The 19,016-nt window shown below is 37.7% G+C and overlaps 1 long non-coding RNA gene across 1 annotated transcript in view; it reads right to left on the minus strand.

The window, feature by feature from the left end:
- Window positions 1–261: 261 nt before the first annotated feature.
- The window catches only part of LOC136885286 (uncharacterized), a 52,437-nt gene continuing 33,682 nt past the window's right edge, over window positions 262–19,016 (minus strand). Inside the window, exons 2-3 of the long non-coding RNA XR_010861523.2 lie at window positions 14,890–14,965; window positions 262–421 (exon numbers count right to left, since the gene is read on the minus strand). This is a non-coding gene — a long non-coding RNA (uncharacterized lncRNA). The remainder of the gene's footprint in view (window positions 422–14,889; window positions 14,966–19,016) is intronic.

Raw genomic sequence — 19,016 nt, forward strand, 5'->3', positions numbered from 1 at the left:
TTATTTACTAGAAATATTTAAAAGAATACATCTTCTATATAACCTCAACCACAGCACAAAAAATTCTACATGAAACTTACAAAATACACTTGGACTTTTCTTTTATAAAGATTAAATGCAGCACGACTGAAACTGAACTGCTCAAGAAATGAAGTGCGGATATACCAATACTGGTCTCACTAACGAGCTTACATAAGTATAACTGGGGTATAGAGAATCCGCTGGGATTGATCCTAATCACTTGTGCATTGTGAGCCTCATTACATCAGAAAATATCTGTCTCATCCCAAGTCCATCATTTGTCGAGGATTCTTAACATCACACACACACACTGGTACTGTAACACATCCATAACTGGGGCGTTTCATTATAGGCCTATATTTATTGCAGGTTTGACAAGGAGAGCAGGCCGCCGTACATCCTGGGGACAAAGAAAAGGACCATTACAAAGTGTTTTGTGCTAAGTCTACTATTGAAAGTCATGTTCATGTACACTATGGATTACTTTGATGCTTACCACAGCAGAAATATTTTGTAAAGTATCGTGTAAATACCAGTGCTATGTTACAATTCCAGACTGAAGGTTCATTCTGACACTTTTACACTCTGGCAGACTCCAATGTTGGTGAAGAGTATGGTAAATCCTCAGTTTATACATTAGACGGTTTCCAAAGAATAACTGTTTCATTTTTTTAATCTAACACTCATTTAGACCCCTTAGAGGTGATAAGTTCTAAATATTTATATAGGAACAATCATGCAAAATTTACACTTCATACCATTCACCAAATGGTCTTAGAGAAATGAATACCTCTGTTTTCAGAGTTAACCCCAATTCAACAGCACAGATGTGGAACAGTTACAAAAGGAATTCTTATTTAATGTCCAAAACATAAACAATCATTTCAAATTTTGATTTCGTTCATCACTTGGCTTACGAGAAATTAATCTTTTTTTAAGTTTTAAACCCATTCATATTCTGAAGTGTAGAAAGTTAAATCCATCACTTATTTAACATCTAGGACGGTACAAGGGAGTTGCAATCATGTGAAACCCATCAGACATTTAAAAAAACCTTTCATTTAACATAGAGGAAATAAACAGCAACCATTATGTGAAATTTCAATTTCATACATCTCAGGGCTTCAGAAGAATGAATGTGTATGTTTTTAGAGCTGAGCTCCTAATGGAAACTGTTTTGCGTTTAGTAGTAATATTTATTAGAAATAAATCATTCGTCCTCAATTTAATGGTCGTATTGGGACAGTACATTACGAAGCTGGCAAATTAAATTATTGATAATACAGAGCTGAACAGAATTTATAATAATTTAAAAGTAAACTGTTTCAAGGATACAATTGTGTGTTTACTGCTCGAAATAAAACATGATAACAAGTTCATCCAAAGAAGCTAAATCCAGGAGAATTATATTCTGTAGATAAATACACTGACTGACAGAGCAAATGCAGCACCAAGAGGGAGTGGTCAGAACTTTATGCCAATTGCAGGGTAGACTGACGTCACTGAGGTATGCTCATGATGTGAAATGTGCCTCTGTGCTGCGCACGTAGCGAACGATAAATGGGACACGGCGTTGGCGAATGGCCCACTTCGTACCGTGATTTCTCAGCCGACAGTCATTGTAGAACGTGTTGTCCTGTGCCACAGGACACGTGTATAGCTAAGAATGCCAGGCCGCCGTCAACGGAGGCATTTCCAGCAGACAGACGACTTTATGAGGGGTATGGTGATCGGGCTGAGAAGGGCAGGTTGGTCGCTTCGTCCAATTGCAGCCGATACCCATAGGGATGTGTCCACGATGCAGCGCCTGTGGCGAAGATGATTGGCGCAGGGACATGTGGCACGTGCGAGGGGTCCAGGCGCAGCCCGAGTGACGTCAGCACGCGAGGATCGACGCATCCGCCGCCAAGCGGTGGCAGCCCCGCACGCCACGTCAACCGCCATTCTTCAGCATGTGCAAGACACCCTGGCTGTTCCAATATCGACCAGAACAATTTCCCGTCGATTGGTTGAAGGAGGCCTGCACTCCCGGCGTCCGCTCAGAAGACTACCATTGACTCCACAACATAGACGTGCACGCCTGGCATGGTGCCGGGCTAGAGCGACTTGGATGAGGGAATGGCAGAACGTCGTGTTCTCCGATGAGTCACGCTTCTGTTCTGTCAGTGATAGTCACCGCAGGCGAGTGTGGCAGTTCAAAAATGATAAAGGTGTTTTAATTTATTCCACCTATTCAATACTTATATTATCACGTATAGTTGTTACATAATTAAATTCTTAGTTACATGGGACATGTTTCGCCCTCAATTAAGGGCATCTTCAGCCTAAATACAATAATCAAAAATACAACTAAATTAAAAGTGGACGTTAAATACAATCATCAAAAATACAACTAAAATAAAAAGTAGAAGTTAAAAGTTTAGTCTGTTCTTAAAATTCAGAACAATAAAATTTTAAGAACAGACTAAACTTTTAACTTCCACTTTTTATTTTAGTTGTATTTTTGATGATTGTATTTAACGTCCACTTTTAATTTAGTTGTATTTTTGATTATTGTATTTAGGCTGAAGATGCCCTTAATTGAGGGCGAAACATGTCCCATGTAACTAAGAATTTAATTATGTAACAACTATACGTGATAATATAAGTATTGAATAGGTGGAATAAATTAAAACACCTTTATCATTTTTGAACTGTTAAATTTTCAATACGGACCTAAAATGAGGTTTATAACATGTAAGGCGAGTGTGGCGTCGGCGTGGAGAAAGGTCAAATCCGGCAGTAACTGTGGAGCGCCCTACCGCTAGACAACGCGGCATCATGGTTTGGGGCGCTATTGCGTATGATTCCACGTCACCTCTAGTGCGTATTCAAGGCACGTTAACTGCCCACCGCTACGTGCAGCATGTGCTGCGGCCGGTGGCACTCCCGTACCTTCAGGGGCTGCCCAATGCTCTGTTCCAGCAGGATAATGCCCGCCCACACACTGCTCGCATCTCCCAACAGGCTCTACGAGGTGTACAGATGCTTCCGTGGCCAGCGTACTCTCCGGATCTCTCACCAATCGAACACGTGTGGGATCTCATTGGACGCCGTTTGCAAACTCTGCCCCAGCCTCGTACGGACGACCAACTGTGGCAAATGGTTGACAGAGAATGGAGAACCATTCCTCAGGACACCATCCGCACTCTTATTGACTCTGTACCTCGACGTGTTTCTGCGTGCATCGCCGCTCGCGGTGGTCCTACATCCTACTGAGTCGATGCCGTGCGCATTGTGTAACCTGCATATCGGTTTGAAATAAACATCAATTATTCGTCCATGCCGTCTCTGTTTTTTCCCCAACTTTCATCCCTTTCGAACCACTCCTTCTTGGTGTTGCATTTGCTCTGTCAGTCAGTGTATTTCATTAATTTTCTTTTGAAATTGCTGATATTCTGACAAGCTTTTAAGGAGTGTAGAATAGAATTAAAATCTATAATAGCCCTATAGTTCTATATTTCACTATATTCATTCTAGGGACATGTAAGTTTCCAGATTGCTGTGTTGCACGATCTTGAATAGATGAATTACTGATGAATGTGAGTTTTATTATTCCCGAACCAAACTATGTTTAATTTTGAAGGCAATTGTTACCAAAGAGTATGCAATAGATAACCTAAACAGAGGAAGGCCTGTTGATGAGTATATTTGTCTGGACATTAAGAATAGAAAACTATAAAGGGCTCTGAGTGCTTTATTTTGAATAATTTGAAGTTCTGTTATTTGAAGTTGGGTGCAGCAACTCCATACAACATTAGTGTATTGTAGATTGCTATGAATTAAAGCATATTAAACACACGTGAAGTTAGGATTAGGAATTATCCCATGTAGCCTGTATTATACACCTATAGCAGGTACTATTTTACTCTTAATAAATTACAGTCTAGTGCAGAGGTTATAAAAACACCCAAATATTTAATACAATCAATTTGTTTTATGTAATCATCATTAAGAGTCAGTGTATTATTTGGCCCTATAAATATATCTCCAGCTCTTAGAAAAAGTATAAAAACAGTTTTTCTGACAATCACTGACCAAGAAGATGGCCGATAGATATGGCAGACATGACATATAAATTGCTTGCTTTTTAGATTATCATGAGCCTGCTGTAGGTTCCTTTTGAAGCTAAGGGTAGGACCTAATGACATCACCGGATTCTCTTTCTTACTGATGGCTACAATGTCCATTCTTCTTGTTGAAATCATCAGTAAAGACTCAGTGAATTTCTTCCTGTAACTCCCATTCATGCTACCCCAGGGCTTCAGTAATTAATGTCCTGACTCGGTGGCGATGATTGTTATGTAGTAATTCACTGCTCTTGCAGAAATCCAGCACATGTCCAAGCGTTTTGGTCTCAATGCAACTCTTTTGGTGACAACGGGTTGAGGTGAAGTTCCCCCCAGGAAGCGATTTTACTGCGCTAAGGTTGCATAACATATTTACTGCATTTATGCATTCAGAAGAAGATAAAGGTGACTTAGGACACATCCGTTTGCTCTCCCCTTATGGGACAGTTGACACCACATCTGAAAAAAATCGATCTCTGAGAATCTTCTGCAGGTTTCCCCCATTTGAATTATTTATTTATTATTTGTTTACTTATTTATTCATTTATTCATTCATTCATTTGACTTTAGCAGTGACTCTTGCCCTCTCTTATACTTAACCATGTAAATTATACGATAATACATATATAAAATAAATGTATTACTCCATTATAAAACTAAATAACAGTTTCAGAGAACATTTAATGAAGCAAAACTCAACACATAAAAGTAAAATCCAGAGCATGAAAGCAAAAAATGGAAAAAGAACTCATAATAAAAACTAAGATACAAACTGAAGCCACTGCATAAACAGAACACAACAAATAACAAGTATGGCAATGAACAGTGATCTGTATTCATAAGTTAAAAGCTAAATACTATGTACATTTACACTATAACAATAATTTTCCACCTATAACTTTGTTCAAAAATTACCATCAATTTCTCTTTACCAAAACTACACCTACAAAATTCACTGACTGATTTCAGTGAATCAAAGACCTTGGTGTTATCATTGGTGAACTTCTTTCACGGAAACAGCAGATAATCAGCATTTCCAGAAAAGTATTTATGGCACTCATCTCACTTAGAATATTCGGCAACATATTCCGGTACTACCACATTTTGACTACTGTGACTACATGTACGACGAGGTGACGGCTACTCTTAATGACAAACTCTTGTATATGTGGCCTATATTACACCTGCCTCTGATGAAACTCGAACAGCAGTATAATCCTCCTTCTTCATGAAATATTCTCCTTATATTCATCTCCCTCCTTGTTCTGTCCATTTCACTACCTGTCATCCAATTACAATTTCAGAACATGGTCCAAAACAGATATAATCTTATTGATACCGCAAGGTTTCTATAAAAGGGCAGTGAAGTTGTTTGTTGATATTACTCAAGATGCATGTAATAATTGTCTACATCATCATTTATTTCTTAATTTTTATTCTCATATTTTATACCTCCCTCTCTATTCAACAGCCATTAGGCTAGTTAGCAGCAGCTCGTTTCTCTGCTTTCCTTTTCAGTTTGTAGTAGGAATCACATCTCATATCGTCTAATACTTGTGTCATGTACTATAATCTTTTTCCCTCCATGGAGCCCTCTATTATTTTCTTCAATAATCCATCATGTTTACTACCATAGAAAAGGTATAGACACTCAAGTTTATATGCCAATAAAACGTTTATCCTTTGTCTCACATAGAAACAAGCTGCACCAAAATGTAGCTTATTTTATCCTATGTTTTCATTATATGAAGTAGGAAATGTTATCGTACCCAATTAAAATTTTAACACAGGTTGGACAAAAAGTGCTGGTATTTTTTCCATTTCCAATGGAGTGCTCAATTTGACAATTCATAACTTTAAAAGTACTGCTCTGATCGTTACCAAACTTTAATAGGTCTTAAAGCAACTTATTGTTGATCTGTATATCAGGTGTCTATTTCATCTGATATTTGTGAAAAAAGTTGTGAATTTTATGAAACAACATTTTCTTATTACAGAGTGATCATAGCCGTAAACCCACCACTTGATCCACTGTAATTGACAAGGCTGTAATTTCTGTAACAAACATGAGAGTGTTTTCCTTGCCATTCATTCCCTAATTTGGTATTTTCTAGTTTCTTCCTAACAGAACACTCATGACAATATTTAGACATCCATAACTTTCCCTGAGTCAATGCTGATTATGGATGACACTCCATAGAGAGAAGTGTGCTCTATCGACTGACACGCAGAGATCTGCTGGAACCTCAACACCTGTCTCTGTCTTTTACAATTTACTTCACAGCCACTTGGCCACATCACTGACATCTTGCAAGATATGTTTGTTTATTTTATCAAACCCCACCTATTCAATACAATTAGTACCACATTATGTCGTTAAATAAACAAAGAAAATCTAAATTTTATGGGCACATGTTTTGCCCTTCTTTTATTGGGCATCATGTTAATTTAATCTTAAAACAAACATTGTTTAGAGGACATTGACATTTGTAATTTGTAAGAATTGAACTGTGATTTCTTATGATATTAACACTACGGAATAGTAGTTATAAAATATGATGTTGGGACATGATATATACAACACTTGTTAAAAACATTGTAAACAAATTTAAAATCTTGGCTGATGAAAAACTGCTTACATGGGAAATCTCTCAACAGTGTTATTTAGGCTAGAGTTCCAAAACGCGTATTGTGGGTTATCAGATGCTGATGCTAGGTGTTAATGATGCAGTCGCATCCGCTGAATGTACTGTGAACTTTAAATCAATTTTTCTCAAAATGTTGTCATGATAACATATTATTGAATTTTTTACAGGAAGTTATTTACATAGATGTGTGAAATTTTGTATAGTTATTCCATACTTAGTTATGGTGTTATTGACATTCTATTCTTTGTTTCTAATTTAATCATGGAAGTTAGCAACAAATTAATGGTAAAAAATGGGGAATTTAGTGTACTATCATAGAAAGGGGGGTAGCAGCCTTTCGGTAGTTGCAAGGGCGGCAGTCTAGATGATTGACTGATATGGCCTTGAAATAATACTCAACATGGCTTAGCTGTGTTGATACGGCTACACGGCTGAAAGCAATGGGAAGCTACAGACGTAACTACCTCCCGAGGACATGCACCTCTCTCTGTATGAATGATGTACTGATGATGGCTTCCTCTCGGGTAAAATATTTCGGAGGTAAACTAGTCCCCCATTCGGATCTCCGGGTGGGGACTACACGAGAGGGGGCGATCATCAGGAAGATGGATACTGACATTCTGCGAGTCGGAGCGTGGAATGTTAGAAGTTTGAATCGTTGTGGTAGATTAGAGAACCTGAAAAGGGAGATGGATAGGCTAAAGTTAGATGTAGTTGGTATAAGTGAAGTATGTTGGCAGGAAGAACAAGATTTTTGGTCAGGCGACTACAGAATTATCAACACAAAATCAAACAGGGGGAATGCAGGAGTTGGTTTAATAATGAATAAGAAAATAAGGCTGCTGGTAAGCTACTACGACCAGCATAGTGAAAGAATTATTGTCGTCAAGATAGACACCAAACCAATACCCACCACAATAGTGCAGGTCTATATGCCTACTAGTTCAGCGGATGGTGAGGAAATCGAAAGAATATACGAGGAGATAGAAGATTTAATACAATACGTAAAAGGTGACGAGAATCTAATTGTGATGGGAGACTGGAATGCAGTGGTAGGCCAAGGAAGAGAAGGTAGTATAGTAGGAGAATTTGGATCGGGACAAAGGAACGAAAGAGGAAGTCGGCTGGTTGAATTCTGCACTGATCATAATTTAGTCCTTGCCAATACTTGGTTCAAACACCACAAACGATGGCTGTATACGTGGACGAGACCTGGAGATACTGGAAGGCATCAAATAGACTTCATTATGATTAGGCAGAGATTCAGAAACCAGATATTGGATTGCAAAACTTTCTCAGGAGCAGACGTGCACTCTGACCACAACTTGTTGGTCATGAAATGCCATCTGAAGTTGAAGAAATTGAAGAAAGGAAAGAATGCAAAAAGATAGGATCTAGGCAAATTGAAAGAAAAGAGTGTGAGGGATTGTTTCGAGGAACATGTTGCACAAGGACTAAATGTAAAGGCTGAAGGAAACACTACAGAGGAAGAGTGGAGAGTCGTGAAAAATGAAGTCAGTAAGGCTGCTGAAGAAATGTTAGGAAGGAAGAAAAGATCAACAAAGAATCAGTGGATAACTCAGGAGATACTAGACCTGATTGATGAACAACAAAAATACAAGAATGCTAGAAATGAAGAGGGCAGAAAAGAACACAGGCGATTAAAGAATCAAGTGGATACAAAGTGCAAGGTAGCTAAGGAAGAATGGCTGAAGGAGAAGTGCAAGGATGTCGAAGGATGGGAAAGGTAGATGCTGCATACAGGAAAATCAAGGAAACCTTTGGAGAAAGGAAATCTAGGTGTGTGAATATTAAGAGCTCAGATGGAAAGCCACTTCTAGAGAAAGAAGACAAAGCAGAAAGATGGCAGGAGCATATCCAACAGTTGCATCAAGGTAAAGATGTAGATAATTTGGTTCTGGAACATGAAGAGGCTGTTGATGCTGATGAAACAGGAGACCCAATTTTGAGGTCAGAGTTCGACAGAGCTATGAGTGACCTAAATAGGAACAAGGCACCTGGAATTGATGACATTCCCTCTGAATTACTGACTGCCTTAGGAGAAACCAGCATGGCAGGTTATTTCATTTAGTGTGCAAGATGTATGAGACAGGAGAAGTCACATCCGATTTTCGGCAGAATGTTGTTATACCTATTCCCAAGAAAGCCAGTGCTGACAGGTGTGAAAACTACCGCACCATTAATTTAGTATCTCATGCCTGAAAAATTTTAACACGTATTATTTACAGAAGAATGGAAAAAGAAGTTGAAGCTGAGTTGGGAGAAGATCAATTTGGCTTCAGAAGAAATGTAGGAACACGTGAAGCAATCCTGACTTCACGCCTGATCTTAGAGGATCGAATCAAGAAGGGCAAGCCCACGTACATGGCATTCGTAGATCTAGAAAAGGCATTTGACAATGTTGATTGGACCAAGCTATTTATGATTCTGTAGATGATAGGGATCAGATATCGAGAACGAAGAATTATCTACAATCTGTATAAAAATCAGTCTGCAGTGATAAGAATCGAGGGCTTTGAAAAAGAATAGCAATCCAGAAAGGAGTGAGGCAAGGCTGCAGTTTGTCCCTTCTCCTTTTCAGTGTTTACATAGAACAGGCAGTAAAGGAAATCAAAGAGGAATCTGGAAAGGGAATCTCAGTCCAAGGAGAGGAAATCAAAACCTTGAGATTTGCCGATGATATTGTTATTTTATTTGAGACTGCAGAAGATCTTGAGAAGTTGCTGAATGGTATGGATGAAGTCTTGAAAAAGGAGTACAAGATGAAAATAAATAAGTCCAAAACAAAAGTAATGGAGTGCAGTCGAATGAAGGCAGGTGATGCAGGAAATATTAGATTAGGTAATGAGGTCTTAAAGGAAGTAGATGAATATTGTTACTTGGGTAGTAAAATAACTAACGATGACAGAAGTAAGGAGGACATAAAATGCAGACTAGCACAAGCAAGGAAGAGCTTTCTTAAGAAATGAAATTTGCTCACTTCAAACATTGATATCGGAATTAGAAAGATGTTTTTGAAGACTTTCGTGTGGAGCGTGGGATTGTATGGAAGTGAAACATGGATGATAACTAGTTCAGAAAGAAAGAGAACAGAAGCTTTTCATATGTGGTGTTACAGAAGAATGCTGAAGGTGAGATGGATAGATCGGATCAGGAATGAAGAGATACTGAATCGAGTTGGTGAGAGGAGATCGATTTGGCTAAATTTACATAAAATCAGCTTCATGGTCCGTATCGCACTTCAATAGATTCACAATTAAGTATTTATTTATTTTCCACCTAGTCGATACAATGATTGCTTAAGGCAATTTTTAATGGTCAAAAGTGGTACATGTTTCGTATATTATCAACATCTTCAGCCACATAACACTGTTTAGATGAAAAAAATATATAAAATTGACAAAGAAATGCTTTAGAGGAATTTTAAGGACACTTCCTCTAAAGCATTTCTTTGTCAATTTTATATATTTTTTTCATCTAAACAGTGTTATGTGGCTGAAGATGTTGATAATATACGAAACATGTACCACTTTTGACCATTAAAAACTGCCTTAAGCAATCATTGTATCGACTAGGTGGAAAATAAATAAATACTTAATTGTGAATCTTTTGGCTAAATTTGACGAGAAGAAGAGATAGAATGATAGGACACATCTGAAGACACCCAGGACTTGTTCAGTTGGTTTTTGAAGGAAGTGTAGGTGGTAAGAATGGTAGGGGTAGACCAAGGTATGAATATGACAAGCAGATTAGAGCAGATGTAGGATGCAATAGTTATGTAGAAATGAAAAGGTTAGCACAGGATAGGGTGGCATGGAGTGCTGCATTAAACCAGTCTATGGACTGATGACTCAAAGAACAACATTAAGAAATATATTAAATAAAATTTTCACTCAGCATTAAAACCAAAAAGTCAGCTTATTGGCAAAGCATATAATGAGCACTGCATAAAAGTTCAACCTCATCGGATTAACAGTGTCTGAGAAAACAGCAGTCAAATTTTGTCAATTTAACATTGCCAGTATAGGACTTACAAGCTCCCCTTAATCTTACCAAGCAAAATGGTTGGTTATGATTGCGTTTCTAACTGCAATAGCAGTTGCGGCATCATCTGGAAATTGGGAAGAAGGTTGTCATTCATCCTGGGGTTATGAGGTCTTCTCTCAGCCAAGTACTCCTGGAGTGTATGGCCTTCTGGTGGAAATACATCCTTAGTTTGCATAGCAATATTATGCAATATTGCTGTTGCAACAATGATTGTAAGAGCTTTCTGAAATTTCACTCTTAGCCCCGTGCTCAGAACAGGAAAACATCTCTTCCATGTACCGTACATGTTTTCTACATAGTTCCTGTACCTTATTTCTGCTCCTGTTTGAGAATTTAGTACAGGAGTTAATAGATATGTTCTCAAGGAATAACTGTTATCACCCTCAGTGATTTCTCTAGTTACAAACTTTTCTCTAAACTGGCAGTTATTGAAAACAGTGCTGATGCACAGAACCAGGCCAACATGTAACAGCATTTCTAATAAGCGTGTTTGATTCACAAATGGTTTGTACATTAATGGAAACATATTGTTGCCAATCACAGTATAATTCTGCGCTGTTTCCACCTGGAGATTGTATCTTTATGTGAGTACAGTCAATAGCACACAGACAACCAGGAAAATTAGCTATGTCATAAAATTCTTGAACAACTTCTGCACCTCTCTTGCTTCTGGAAAACTTATGGGCCTTCTACTGCCTTACCGACTTTCAGCAGTAGAAGTCAAACATAGACAAGAAAATATAAAGACCAACACCAAAAATAACAAATTAAACCCCTTGACACTTACCTTAATTAAGACAATGAAGTACTCCGAGACCATGAACCGAAATAAATCTTGGTAGGGCACTAATTTACCAGTCTACAATTAAAGCAAACAAGTGTCTCATTGTGAACATAATTTATGTGTTTATTTTATTAAATCAGAATAAAACCATCACTAGCAGGGAAAAAGTCCAAGAAAGGAAAAATCACCCAAAACTAAGTTACAAGAAAGTAAATCTAGGGATTAAAAGCTTAACGTACTGTCTGGATGGAGAGATAAAATTAAATGATACATTTGCGTAACTTCCATACAACCAAAACTCTCGACGTCTCATGCTGCTCGTCTTCTTTTGACGAGATTTATTTAACTTGTCAAAACATTTTCATCACTGTGAAAACACCCAGGCACACGGCCTCCAGTACACATCAGGAAATGACTGGGCTTAATCTGACAGAAGGCGAGAAAAATATAAACACCAGCGAGGAAGAGGAAAAAATAAAAAGCATAGATAGCAACCAGTTACCATGGTGACGTAAGCTGCCACGAACCAAAACAACAATGGTCCAACAAGAAAGGTATCAGGAGAATAAACTTACAAATTACCCGGTAGAAATCAAATAAGGTGAACCGGAATTTGACATGAACGAACCAAGATACTGGTACCCAAGTGAAATCTCGCATAGTTAGAAGTTTCATTGAATTGCTCAGTAGTATTAATCTGTAAATTATTTCAATTAATCAAACACCCACTTTTTTTAGAAACGGTTTTGGAGGTATTAACTAAGTACAATCTGAAAATCCACATGAGAGAAAACTGAAGTAACATAAAAAAGAATAGTAGGATGACTTAACAAATTCAAAACACACGACGAATGCGAATACGAAAGAATTTCAACTCATCCTTCTTCACCCAGCCAGAAGCAGATGCAAGATAAAACTGAAGAAGAGACTTCCTTGTAGTGTTGCAGTTAGTAGAAGCATGTTAGTATCCATTACTCAGATAAATGAAATATTCTTGTATTTACTAAATTCATAATAAAATTTAAAACGTTCTCCCAAGTGGAGTAAGGCAGCAGTAAGGGCTAAAACCTTTATGCAGAACTCCACTATCGAGTATCCATGTGGTAGATTGGAACCCGATCCACAAGTAAGAACAAAACACGTCCTGACTTCATCTTGCTCCAAGCGTCGCACGCCTTCAATCGGCATGGACCTCCAACAAGGAAGGCTCCAAGTGCCGTGATAGGTCAAAGAAGGAGAGGGGAGAGGGACAGTCTCGCTCTCAATGTGACACCACAACTTAGGGCAAGAGATCGTACAAGAGGCAAGTCAAAGAATTACAGAAGAAACACCAAAGAAATACAAGAACACACCCACAATGACGAAGATGACACCAAACAATGTCAGCAATGCCACGCAGGAATACAAGGCAGAAATAATTTCCGAATTATACCAATTTCTACAGCAAAAATGTAGTTTCAAAAATCTGCTTCGGAAGAGCTATAAACACGAACCTTGGTTTGAGTGCTGCAATGGCAGCAGACACTTTACACAGAGTTGCAATATCACCAACGGTAATCTGAAATGTACCTGTCACATAAAACTATAGAGCAATAAGTAACTGCTGCACTGGAGACAAAGGAGAAGTATGGTATCTTCAGTCCCTTCCTGCACCAGTGTATGAACTTCTGTTCTGTTAAATCATTGAAATAATCTCTTCTGTTCCTAAGACTTTCTGGAAAAGGCCTATCATATTCCAAATATTCAAGTGACAGAATGCACCTGCCATATTTTGAGCTAACAGACAATTTAACTGCTTGAACCTGGTCAGTTGAGTTAACTGAGAGATTAACAGTATGTTAGTCCTAACCAATGTTGATTAAATGACAATTTTGTTAAGTTCATTGTTAAATTGATTTATCATGCAGTTAAATGTTAACTCAGGTTGAATAAACTGGACCCCTCCAGCAACTCCCAATATCCCACACTCCTGCTTCCTCTGTTCAATGGCATCTTATTGAAGCTAATTGTCATGGAATTGACAACACACCTTGGACTCCGCAACTAGAGGGTGAGTTTCATATAAACATTATTTTATGAACTTACATTCTTCTTTAAAAACGCAGCTCAATTTCGTTTTCTGTTCATCCCTTTCAAACACCTTTCCTAAATACAAAGTATGTTACAAGTGTTATTTGAATATCCACCTATTCAATACAAAAATTGCATTGAAAAACAACTCCTGTTCATCTTCTCGTGTACTCAAATGAACTATAAAAAGATATCCCCAGTAGGCCCGGTTTCACTTTAACCCTTGAACTGCTTCAGGTTTATCTGTCAAATGCTGCAGTAATTTTCAACAATGCACAGAATTAACGAAGTTTCTGAAAGCACACTATATAATCAGAACCACCTCATCATACATCAATAAAAAGCTGGAAGACTGGTCTATATAATTTTGATCAAAATAAAAAATCATTGTTATATTTTAATCAAGGATTATCATAATATACATTTTTTAAATTATTTACTTGCCTAAACTATTTTCACATACAATTTATCTCAAAAACAAGATAGTTGCAAACATCAAAGTGTCTTTCGCAGTACTCAATGACCAGTTTTCAATTATTTCTATTTTATTCTGTTAGTTACAGAAAAACATGTTGGCTGCTAAATGCAATCTGAATGTGAACATGAAAGTACTTCCATTTCTGCAGCCAAATGAAAGTCTACAATCATCATTTGTTTCTCAAAGGCTTTCAGAATGAAAGATAAAACTATCCGGAACCAGCATTGCTTGACAACACAGTCTCTCGCACTTGATGAAACAGATGGTCTGCAGTTCTGGGGTTAGTCAAATACCACAAGTCATGCTGTTAAGACGTAACTCTCCAACTGTATGATTCTGCGCTCACTATATTCAACCAAAGCCAAGATTGTAAAAATCTTATTTCATGTTTCTAGAATGGACATTTGATGTAACTTCTCAACTAGATGATGTATTGTAATCAAGATTGTCAATTTTAATCTTCACCGTTTTCTCAACAGAACTCAATTTTTGACACTCATTTATTGTATATATTCATGTGTTTGACTTGTCAATTTTAAGGTTTTCATGGCTGAAGGTGACCTTAATGGCAGTTGAAATGTGTTAAGTATTCACATTATTAATAAAACTGTACTAAATTCTACCACTTGTCCACAGAGTGAGCTAGTGAACTATTTGTTGTATTTTGCATTGTAAGGAATGTAAAGCTTAAGTAAGCTGAACTGTACTTACATGTTTTCTTCTTTGAGATGAGTTGATCAACTGCATGTTCTTCTATGATTATTTCTTCCTTAACATCTGCAGAAGGCTGGTGGTAAGAAATATGGAAAGTAAATTATGAAGTAGCGTAAAGTGGTAACAAGAATAAGAAATATACAAACAACAGATGACAAAATAAATTTTACAGGTGCACAATAAAAACATCATAATTTATTCTCCCAATATAAAGAAATGAACTGTACAAAGAAGTGTTATATCATTAAAGATACCAGATCGTGAAAAGGAACCCATAGTAGTATAAACATAAGAGGAGGACAGCACTGTGAGATGGAGCAATAGAAAAAGAGAAGGAAATCTCCACATCCAAACACAATGCCACTCTTCCCATAATACCCTATCAGCATATTCCTGTCTCGTATATACAGTATTACTTGACTTGTAACTTGTGTGTTCCTTTCCAGTAACTGCATTCCCATAGATGAATCTGATCATCAATCAGATATCCCAGAGCTCTCGAGCATTACAAGAAGCTCTGGGTTGAGAGTAGGGAGTAGAGCTGCTCAGAGTTCTCAATGGTGAGATGGCAATGAGCGATGCTAATACAAAGAAGTGTTATGTCAAATAAGCTCTAACATAGGAAAGATGTGACCTGTTGTGCAGACAGGTACCTGAAATCAGACTTTACATTTTTCAGATTTTTGTGGTTCTAAAATTGGCATAAGATTCTGAGCATCTTAAAACAGATTTCGTGCTTCTGGGTAAGAAGATATTAATTACTGGCTGTTGCAATTAACAAAACTCTATTTTAAGAAAAACTACAATTACAGCTTTTACCAATTTTCTTACCAGTTGTACAAAGTTTTCATACATCGAGTGGTAAAGATTCGAACTGTTCTATAACTTCATTTTTAAGAAGAACCACAGGCATCGCAAGAAATGAAAATGTAGAATGCAATTTTTATACCTTTGACACTTTTGTTCAGTTCGGCTGTAAAATTTCCATTGGCAGTGTTTTCCACTCAACCAGTCACATATGAAGATAAAGCTGGAATTGAGGAAAAATTGGGACAAATAATTGATTATAGAAAAGGAGTTAGGAATAATAATGTTATTGGATTTACATCCCACTAACTATATTTACACTTTTCTGAGATACCGGAATTTAGTCCTGCACGTGTTCTTTTACGTGCCAGAAATCTGCCAACATGAGGCTGATGTATTTGAGCACTTGCCAAGTTTGGCTCAGAAGGTCGGCGCCTCGGCTATCTGAACCACTCAGCCCGGCAGAGGAAACTGTAGATAAATTTCTGACTAAGAGAAGACCAGGTAAAGAACTGATAGGCAATCTGAGCAAGAGCCCTACATGCAGACAAGTAGTGATTTATTGATTGATTTAACAGGAACCAAAATAATACGACAGTCAGACACAACACTTGAAACCTATATCCATAAACAGATCAGAAAGAATATAGTGAGAACAAAGGAAGCCTGGATAAGTGACTAGTGTAGTACTGGTCAATACACTGCTTCCAACAAAACTCACAGGTAGACAAAATGGAAAATAGTTAGCCTCATGATCAATGATAGATCCTAGACACTGAACACAAACTGAAGGTATGGGCAAAATACTTTTCAAATTCAACTTATGCCTTATGCTACTTAATAGACCAAAGATCACAGCAGAGGAGATGAAACATGCAGATAAGTAAACAGGAAAAGGTAAGACCAACTGTCTAAATCAAATGGCATCAGAATACTCAGAGCACTGAGTGCTGGGATACCTGTAAGACAATCAGTTCATGAGCCATGTGCTCCTGAGAACAATTTGGCTTCTGCAATGAACACGTTGCTTTTCCAATGATGCAGAGGCGTCACTCAAAATGTGCTACTTGCATTGTGGGCTACACAAAAGCTTTTGGGCTGCTTTTAAATTTGGCAGTCAACGTCCTTGGAAACAATGCAAGGAGTGAGGCGGGATGCACGTTTTCTCACCCCTGTCCAATATCTACTCAGTATATATATATATTCACACACGCACTTGAGGGGCTCTGTTAAGGTACTGAGGTCAATGGTGAACAACATATGGTATTTTGCATTGATTGCAGATAATTCAAGAGCTCATAACTAGGATCTACCAATTAACAAAGGATTACGACTCTGACACAAGCACCAAGAAGACGAAATACAGGGTTCCCACACCACACAAATTCATCATGATTAACAACCAACACGTTGAGGGGGTAAAAAGTATGGTATAACTTGTGTGTAAAATTAGCGGGAATGTCCCGTGCTGCAGTGATCTAAATCTAAACGTATCCTTCATAAAGGCCTGGATGTTGGCAGTAGGAACAGAAGACAGCATCCAAGCTTTTGAAATGCGGATAAAGCAAAAAATATTGAAAATCGTATGGATGACCATATTAAAAAAGAAAAAGCACTCCAGAAAAGGAACTGTTGACCTCAGCTAAAAAAAATCAATTACTCCCAAGCAAAAATGAAAGGCAGAAAAGATGGCAGAAGACAATGTCTTAGTTAGACATTTTGAAGAAATATGTTGCTAAATCCACTTTGGACCTTTTCCACACAACCTACGTCTAAAGGAAGATACCCATACTGGTAGCAGCCTAGATCCGGTACAGGCTACCACACACTACAATACATACTGGAGGGGCTTACAAACTGCCGTACGATACTCAACATGAGATCTTTCAGTCACTTGAAGTAAATTTAGTTTTAAAAATTTGTTAATCTTGAGAAAGTTATCATTTTATCAAGCTTTCATTTCATGTGCTTTCAAATGACACATTTGAAAGAAGAATCAAAATTAGAGCTGATGGAGCCAGGTTTTCGAAAAACAGAAAAGTGAGTGAGTATCAATCAATCAAACAATCAATCAATCAATCAATCAATCAATCAATCAATCAATCAATCAATCAATCAATCAATCAATCAATCAATCAATCAATCAATCAATCAATCAATCAATCAATCAATCAATCAATCAATACTGATGTGCATTGAGGGCGGTCGGCCAGGTGGCAGATTCCCTATCTGTTGTTTTCCTAGCCTTTTCTTAAATGATTGCAAAGAAATTGGAAATTTATTGAACATCTGCCTTGGTAAGTTATTCCAATCCCTAACACCCCTTCCTAAAAACAAATATTTGCCCCAATTTGTCCTCTTGAATTCCAACTTTATCTCCATATTGTGATCTTTCCTTCTTTTAAAGACAACACTTAAAATTATTCGTGTACTGATGTCATTCAACGCCATCTCTCCACTGACAGCTCGGAACATACCACTTACAAGTAACAACTCTCATTATTGTTCCGTTTTGAAGATGAAGTTAGGCATAAAGTCTCAAGGATAATTTAATAAAACCACCTATTTAATGTGGTTTGGATCTACATGAATTTATGTAGACTTATCACGTATATGTTCCACCCATTATTTGGGCATCTTCAGCTTGTAGACAACCTTTAGATCAAGGTTTGGGACCTTTGTAACCATATATAGTATAATATATCTCTTAAGACTAATATGCCAGGATAATAATTTTAAAAATGTGTACAATACATAAATGTGAAATGAACATTAGTAAAACAAAAATACCAAGCACAGACAGTCGACCACTTAAAATGGGAAACCAATATACAGAAGCTGTCGATGAGTACATCTATCTTGGACACAAGATAAAACTTGGAAAAGGCAACCAACGTGCAGAAATTACTCGCAGAATAGGTATGAGTTGGACTGCATTCCGAAAACTAACATTCATCCTCACTAACAAGGATGTTCCAATTAACTTGAAGACCAAGGTTTATAATACGTGCGTGCTGCCAGTTACAACTTTCGGTCTGGAAACGATGACTCTGACGAAGGAAAGTGCTCGCAAGCTTCAGCGAACACAACGAGCCATGGAGCGACAGATGCTGGGGATCAGCCTTAGGGATAAGATCCGTTCAGAGGACATCAGGAGAAGAACTAATGTAACAGACATCCTAGAGAGAGTAGCAAGACTAAAATGGCAACGGGTAGGACATGTAGCCCGACAAGACTACAACAGGTGGACCTCTAGAATTGTTCACTGGAGACCATGGGGACACAAGGGAGGCATTGGAAGACTCCAGAAGAGATGG

Source organism: Anabrus simplex, chromosome 14, assembly GCF_040414725.1.
Source record: "Anabrus simplex isolate iqAnaSimp1 chromosome 14, ASM4041472v1, whole genome shotgun sequence".
Classification (NCBI taxonomy): Eukaryota; Metazoa; Arthropoda; class Insecta; order Orthoptera; family Tettigoniidae; genus Anabrus; species Anabrus simplex.